The sequence below is a fragment of the Crinia signifera genome, chromosome 3 (assembly GCF_055691185.1).
Source record: "Crinia signifera chromosome 3, ASM5569118v1, whole genome shotgun sequence".
NCBI lineage: Eukaryota > Metazoa > Chordata > Amphibia > Anura > Myobatrachidae > Crinia > Crinia signifera.
The window spans coordinates 166424889-166433291 of record NC_139219.1 but is presented as its reverse complement, the minus strand read 5'-3'; the positions used below and the strand labels follow the sequence as shown (position 1 = coordinate 166433291).

The window sequence follows — 8403 nt, the reverse complement described above, 5'->3', positions numbered from 1 at the left end:
GAACATGCACTCATTGCCAGATTAAACCCTGTGGCTCCTAGGCAATGAAAATCTCTGGCCCATTTTAGAAATTATCTCCTAATAATGTACGTTTTTAATTTAGCTGCATGTATACACCTGGTGGCCAATATGTGTGTTGAACGATATCAGTAAATTATATATTTTAGTGACGTCACTGGGATCTGCTGAACATGCTGGTCATTTGGCTATATAGCAAAATTGACCTGCATGTTCAGCAGATGGAAAGGGTCCTTAACAATGCTCTGAAGAGCACATCATTAACGATATTGAGTGTACACACTAGACTATATTTAAAAGATTTCACGGTACTTGTTTCCTAGCACGGCGCCACCGATTTTAATTGTATGCATTCGGGTTGCAAAAATCGGGTCAATCGCATCACATGCAACCAAATTGCATGCGATTGACCCGAACAACCCGATTTTTTACATTGGAACCAATGTTAAATGGTCCCTGAGACCCGATTTTACATTGGCCCCAATGTTAAATGCCCCCCCCAGACCCCATTTTTCATTGTATGCCCCCCCATTGTTAACGCCACGCCACAATCAACATGAACCCAAAGTGTGGTGAGCGACGCGAGCCCGCGAGGGGCGGCGGTACGCGTCCTCCGACCTTTTCATACCCCCACTATCCAAGTCGGCGTGGAGTTGATTTTATATAGTGTGGCTAGCGCAGCGAGCCACCAAGCCCGGAGCGTGGCATTACTTCAGACGTATTACGTGTCCCCTCGTGGGGTGGCGTTAACAATGGGGGGGGGGCATTTGACATACAAATTACCCATCTGGGTGGCTATACAATGAAAAATCTGGTATGGGGGGCCATTTAACATTGCTTCCTATGTAAAATCGGGTCCATCGCATTGGTCGCATCGCACGCCATTATAATGGCATGCAATGGACCCGATTTTTACATTGTCGGGAAAGCTGTTAAAAAGCCAGAAATCGGTCAGTCGGGTCCCATCGCATACCTTAATTTAAGGTATGCAATGGGACCCGACGGGCGCCGTGCTAGGAAACAAGTACCGATTTCACTCAGATGCCCCTTTCTAGTGTGTATGGGGCTTAAGATCTGTAAACTGGGGAGCGTGGCTACGGAGCCAATGGAGTGGGATGTGGGGTCAGTGCTCTCCTGCTCTAAAAATCCTGTGCAGCCATCCTGCGTGACATCCCCAGCTCTATACTGCAGATCCTGCTGTGGGAAGATGCAATATCACCAGCAACACTCACCAGCTTGACAACAGTGAAGTCTGTCTGGCACATTGCTCTGCCTGGACCCAGGAGAGCATGAAAGGAGCCCAGCTGCGGCCTCCTCCCTTCTGCTCAGTGCCGCTGCGTCCTGCATGTGGCCCCTGGTGAGGGCTGCTGGTGTGATGCTGCCAGCGCTGCTGATCTCTTCTGGGCGCTATCTCCAACACTGCCAGTGGTTAACTGTACCACTCTCCCAACCTGCCTGGCAACGTGGCGCTGAACTGTCTGCTGGAGGATGCCGTCTATGATACTGGGCAACGCTGTAAGTACTGCTGGGGGACCTTGAGCCTGCCTGCAACCACTACAGGGCTACATTTTCATTATAGTGTACTGCCCATCTGTCTGTGGAACATACTACCCCCGGAGTACAGGGGACCACAATATATGTGTGATATAACCTCCACATAACCAGCACGTGTTTTCTCTGGCCATTTTGGGGCATTCCTTTTAATCTGCCTAATAACCACAGCTGCCTGGGGGTGTGGCGTGGCCGAGCAAGGAATAGGCCGCAGTTTTACAGAGCTCCCACTGAATATCCTGTCTAAGATCCTGTTATGCTCCTGTCGGCGGCTCTGATGCCCATATTAGATGTTAGACAACGTACCTGAGCATTTGGTACCTTTGGGGGTGTGCTCCAGTGGAGTCCATCTACCGTTCCGAGGGGGTTGCCAGCTGCGGCCTGCTGCTGATCCGGGTCCCAGAAGCCGGGAATCTCCGTGCCGAGTTACCCTATGTCCATTATAGCGATATCCTCTCGGGTGATTCGGCGGGCTGGGGATGGGGGATGGTGCCTCTCCCGAGTATACAGCAGAGTAAGCGGGACGGGGTCTCAACAGATACGTTATGCCGCTGACCGCACGTGGAGTGTAATCGCCATCTTGCCCTGCCCGAATGTCCATTGGGCTGTGGCACTCAATGCAGGCTGATACAGCCCTGCAGCTGCAATCTTCGTTGACCCTTTGCTGCTACTTAACACAGTTATTTGGTGAGTCAAGGAAGTGAGTGGTGCCAGTCGCTGTGCATTTGGAGTGCTGACGTCATTTTTCCTGCCTGGACATCTGGCTACGACACTGATAGTGACCTGGTACATGTAACTGCATAACCTAACCTTTCTTCATAATATTTCTGTTGATTTTCTGGATCACTCACTTTTTGGAACATACAACATCGTTAAAGAGTCCCTTATGGCTGCCATTGTCATATATATACTTGGTGGTGTGCTAGCCGCCACTATCTGCCTCTATCGTCAGTTGGATGATATACGGGGTGTTGTCCCATCCTCTTCTTCTACCCTTGGAAGACATGATATAGTTGATATGGGAGATATTTCTATCCCTACTGATTCTCTGTCCTCTCCTGTTACAATCCCAGATACTACATTGGACATGTACTCCTATGTCGACCTGCGCAAATTAAAGAAAAATTGCTGTGCTACAGCTGTGTGTGATGCTGGTGACACAATTTGCCTCCAGTCTTATATTCTATCTTTAGAAACTCTGATCTGCTCCTGGACTTTGACTGTTACATATTTCAGTTTTTCTCCTATTGGTCCTCGAGAGACGTGCCAACCTTTCAAAAAGTATGCCTTGCTCCTCCAGGGGACTGAAAGCTGGCCGGATTGCTCTAGATTGGAGTGCCGTATCTGCACATTTTTGCCTTTATTTTTTTTTGCTGTTTATGTTCACAGGGCTGTCTTTGAGATTTTCTCCTTTCATAGCGCAGAATATTGGCTGGATTAATGATTGATATTCTAATATGTCTCGATATTGTGAATGCTGTTTCTATTTCCTCTTGGTTTCATACTATTTCTGTTATTTGTGGCCTTGTCAGATAGTATTTAACTCACTATATGTAATTATTTGATTTGCAGTAGGGAGGCAGTAAATGGTTTCCCTTTTACCCGCGTTTCCTCATGTATATTTTACACTGCCTATCTCTCAAAATACTAATGTGTAGTAACCGGAGTGAACCTACTCTGTCAAATTGTTTTATTGCGAAACTTCTCCTTATTTGCCCTTGCCAGTTATCCCTTTAATATTTTTACATGGGATGGTGAGTGGGGTATGTGATTAGGTAATTAGTATAGTTAGTTGGGTAGGGGATAATTGTTCGGGTTCAAGGTATGCCTAGGTTGGGGATAGGTTATACAGGGTGGGGGCTTTGTGGGAAGGTTTATTTTGGGGCTTTGGAGTTCTGTGATTGTTCGTACTGGGCATATTAATTTTGGGTTTTGTTTAAAGTGTCATTCCTTTTAGATAGCTAGGTATGCATATAATAGTTAATATAGCCCTTTGCGACACTATGGGGGACATTTACCAAAATGGATTCGTAGAAAAAAGGTGTATTCGTAGGGAGAAATACACCTTTTTTTTTACGAATTTGTATTTTCAGGATTTACAATCCCAAAAATACAACAATTCGTAGTCCTAAAGATGGAACATTCGTATTTGTATTTACAAATACGAATGTCCTACACCATCGATAGGATACGACAGAAATCACCATTCAAAAGAATGGTGGTTCCTGATGTACTAAGCAGCCGTACTGATAATACGGCTGCTTAGTGGTGTAAAACAGGCATGCAAATACGACAGGAAAATAGAACACCATTTTCCTGTTCTATTTGCTTTAAGCCTGCACGGATCAGTCAGATCCGTGCAGGCTTCAGTGTAAAAAAATAGAAAAATTAAATAAATTTAAAAAAAAAAACGGCGTGGGGTCCCCCCCACAGCTGTAACCAGCACCAGGCTGAAGGAGCCGGGGCCGGTAATTAAAAATCAGGGAACCCGACAAATAGGGGTTCCCCGATTTTTAACAACCAGCCCCAGGCTCCAGGTCCGGGGCTGGTTCCCAAAATACGGGGGACAAAATGACTAGGGGTCCCCCGTATTTTAAGAACCAGCCCCAGGCACAACCAGCCAGCAGGGTAATGTCACAGCCGGGGGACACTTATAATATAAGGTCCCGCGGCCAAAACATTAACCCTACCGACCAGTCAGCCTGGCCAATGAAGGGGTCCCCCCCCTCCAGGACTTACCTGACCAGGCTGAAGCCTGGTACTGTCCCCAATGCCCCTGGGCGGTGGGCATCGGGCTGATTATGGTGTAAAAAAAAGATAAAACTATTGTTTTTTACTGTGGCACTACAAGTGCCAGCAAGCTGGGACTTGGAGAACCACAAGTCCCAGCCTGCTGGGCATTAAAGGGCCCGCTGGCACTTGTAGTTCCACAGTTAAAAAAATAGTGCACAAAACACACTGACACACATTTGAAATAAAAGTTTAATACACACATCACAAACACACTGATACTTACCTATCTTGATCCCGTCGGTAGGTCGCTGGCTCCGGTGTCGGCAGCTCCAGTGTCGGCGGCTCCGGGTCGGCGGCTCCGAGGTCGGCGTCCTGTCTGAAGAAAATCCATGTTGGACCTGTGGAAGTAAATCCTACTCACCAGGTCCTCCATGGATGGTCTTCTGTCTTCGCTCTTCTTTTCCAGGACTTTATTCTTTCTCTTCTGTCTTCTGTCTTCTTCTTTGTTTACGCTGCCGGCTGTCGGGACTTTCAGAGCTGGAGAGATGTTGCCTCCTCGACGTCTGGACTAAGAATGAATTCTAGCCAATCAGGAGCCGCCTAGTGGCCAATCAGGAGCCAGTAAAGTCGGCTCCTGATTGGCAAGAATTCATTCTTAGTCCAGACGTCGAGGAGGCAACATCTCTCCAGCTCTGAAAGTCCCGAGTAGGATTTACTTCCACAGGTCCAACATGGATTTTCTTCAGACAGGACGCCGACCCGGAGCCGCCGACACTGGAGCCAGCGACCTACCGACGGGATCAAGATAGGTAAGTATCAGTGTGTTTGTGATGTGTGTATTAAACTTTTATTTCAAATGTGTGTCAGTGTGTTTTGTGCACTATTTTTTTAACTGTGGAACTACAAGTGCCAGCGGGCCCTTTAATGCCCAGCAGGCTGGGACTTGTGGTTCTCCAAGTCCCAGCTTGCTGGCACTTGTAGTGCCACAGTAAAAAACAATAGTTTTATCTTTTTTTTTTACACCATAATCAGCCCGATGCCCACCGCCCAGGGGCATCGGGGAAAGTACCAGGCTTCAGCCTGGTCAGGTAAGTCCTGGAGGGGGGGGGACCCCTTCATTGGGGGGGTCCCCACTCCCCCAGGGCCCCTGGCCAGGCTGACTGGTCGGTAGGGATGAATGCTTTGGCCGGGGGGACTTGCATAAAAAGTCTCCCCCCGGCTGTGGCATTACCCTGCTGGCTGGTTTTGCCTGGGGCTGGTTCTTAAAATACGGGGGATTCCTAGTCATTTTGTCCCCCCGTATTTTGGGAACCAGCCCCAGAGCAGGAGCCTGGGGCTGGTTGTTAAAAATCAGGGAACCCCTATTTGTCGGGTTCCCTGATTTTTAATTACCGGCTCCAGGCTCTGTCAGCCTGGTGCTGGTTTCGGCTGTGGGGGGGACCCCACGCCGTTTTTTTTATATTTATTTATTTTTCTATTTTTTTTACACTCTGCAGCCTGCACGGATCTGACTGATCCGTGCAGACTGCTAGAAATAATTCGTATAAGCGGCCGTATATATGTGCCGCTAATACGAATTGTTACACCATCGGAGGGTTACAAAGCAGTCGTATCTGACTGCTTTGTAATTTCCCCTCCGGAACACGACTTTGCATACGACTGAAACAGTCGTATGCAGCCGTAGGGGAAATACCAATACGAAAAACTAGGTTTTTCATATTGGTAAATTTCCCCCTATGTCTCAATATATGATCAATTCTATGACTATTCTCACAACGTATAGACTCCGTAATATCTCCTTAGTATGGTATCCAAATGGCGCCTTCAGGGATATCAGCTAACACAAATTTGCTTCAGTGATAATTGTTACATTGACAATATATTGTATATACCTTACCAATTGTATAGATCTTGTGCCCTTCTTGTATTTACTGTCGCATAACAAACAGACTTTTATGTACCCCTAGCTGCTAAATACTTGTCTTTTGTTTATGTTTTACTTTGTTCTTTTATGAAAAATTTCAATAAAAATTACTGAATTTTAAAAAAAGAAAAAGATCTGGAAATTGTAATGTACAGTATTCATGGGTACATTACTTTAATACAGTATTTCTATATAGAGCTTTAAATGTGATGTTTTCATTTCTTTGAGTTGACTAATTTTTTTATCTTTTGGAAACAATTGAAGAAAGCTTTATTACAATTATCTTTCAATTTCACATCAATATCATTTAGATTCTTGGGCGCGGGCCCCTTAAAGGCCCATACTGTATGTCATTGCCTATTCTTCCTATTCGGTAATAAGGCACTGCATGCACTAGCAAAATCAGATTGCAGTTCTTTAGGCCTCTTTTGCAAATAATCTGCAAAATTCTGCAAAATAATCTAGCCTTTCTTTAGGAACTCCAGCATTTAGGACACAGGAGAATTTGAGAACAGAGAAACACCCACAGGAAGTTCCGAACCAGAGAGAGCACTGAGAATGATTATTAGCGTGATCAGACCTCAGCGCTAAGCAGGACAGTCACAAAGGTAAAAACCAAGACTTGAGAGTATAGATTGTGACAGTAGCTCTCTGATAGCGATGACAGAACCTACAGAAACTAGCAGAATACAACATTTATAGCAGGGTATTTAGTCAACATGGTCTGCAGGCGATCATCCGACTGGTCTCCAGAACCAGGCCATTAGCTAAATCTGTCTGACAACATCCCTGCAGAGAGCGACCACCACTGATCATTAAAGTCCTGTTCTGCAGCTGCTGTAAGGACAATCAGCTCCATCCTCTAAATGCCCTGTCAGCCCATAAAGGCTGTCCTCACTATTACATGGCTGCTGCTGCTGCTTCACAAATCTCCCGTCTGAACCCCTTGTAGACTGGACTGCAGAATTTATTTATTTTCTCTACTCCGTCCCACTTCTTTGAGTAGTCTAAAGCCCATAGGTCTACATCCCTATGAGCAGGGTCTTGGAAAAACTTCTGCAAATACCATATCTCCCCAATCAGCAGGAGGACCATAAGCCCACTCTTTTCAGCCCTGTTTGATTTTTGAGAGCTGCTCTCTATCACAACTTAGTCATGTAAATAAACAGTAGCACTTCACATTTTGGGATACCATAGAAGCACTCAGTTGAAACAATGGAGAGAATTATTACAGAGGCGAGAGCTCAGCAATTGGGAACCGCTTCTGTCATGGGAGCTAAGGAGTTCTTGAACACTTTTTGTACTGGCAATGGATAGGTGGCAGTTTAAACAGGGAACTCTAACATAGGATTGGATGTGGAAGTTGTGTGCAGTGTAAGGATGCTGTGAGTGGCTGAAACTACTCAGCTGACCTCAGACACAATGGCAAAATTGTGGATGTGGTCCGGACATCGCAGGTATGTCTGGATCAGTTTCCCCCCGTGGCTGTATGACATTACACACACAGCCACTGCCTCCTCAAACATGCCAACAGCATCTATTCACTGAAGCAAGGGACAGGGGCATGACCAGCAGCTCCTAGAGCACTGGCCATGCCCCCTATCAGAAAAATAAGCGGTGTGTCCTCGTGAGATGCACTACAACAAAAGGCCATGCCACCTGGACATGAGGCCACTGACCCTGGTTTTGGGTGCTCGCATTCAGCACGCGCATTTGTCCCGACTTTGGAAAAGAACTTGATAGGTATACCTTAGCAGATTACTTTTTCCTAGAATATAAGATAGTGATATATATAAGATATAATAGTGCTTGACACATGGCGAGTGCAGCAAGGCGAGTGCAGCAAGGCGAGTGCACATGGCGAGTGCAGCAAGCCATGTAAGGGGATGCGGTACATTAATATGGTGTCCATGTGGACCTATGTCAACATTGCCCCAAAAACCCTCATGTTAACCTTTTGATAATTTTGACCTTTTGACCATGTCAACCTAATGCATGTTGACCTTTTTTATGTATCGACCAATAGTGGTTGATATATTGACTGTCAACCTAGACCTGACACTGTCGACCAAAAGATTGATGATGATGACTGCATGTGATTGGTCATATATGTGAAAACACACCCACTTAAGACAAATTGTAAAATGAGCAGCAGTGTTTTTCACTGCAGAAAACTG

At 46.0% G+C, this 8403-nt stretch overlaps 1 long non-coding RNA gene across 4 annotated transcripts in view; it reads left to right on the top strand.

Moving 5' to 3' along the window:
• The first annotated feature begins 1232 nt into the window (after positions 1–1232).
• LOC146063939 (uncharacterized) overlaps positions 1233–8403 on the top strand; it is a 28576-nt gene continuing 21405 nt past the window's right edge. For 3 of the 4 annotated variants that reach the window (XR_014471714.1, XR_014471711.1, XR_014471713.1), the window contains exons 1-2: positions 1763–2256; positions 6703–6834. This is a non-coding gene — a long non-coding RNA (uncharacterized LOC146063939). Of the gene's footprint in view, positions 1534–1762; positions 2257–6702; positions 6835–8403 lie in introns of those variants that run through there. The other variant, XR_014471712.1, reaches the window with a different exon arrangement.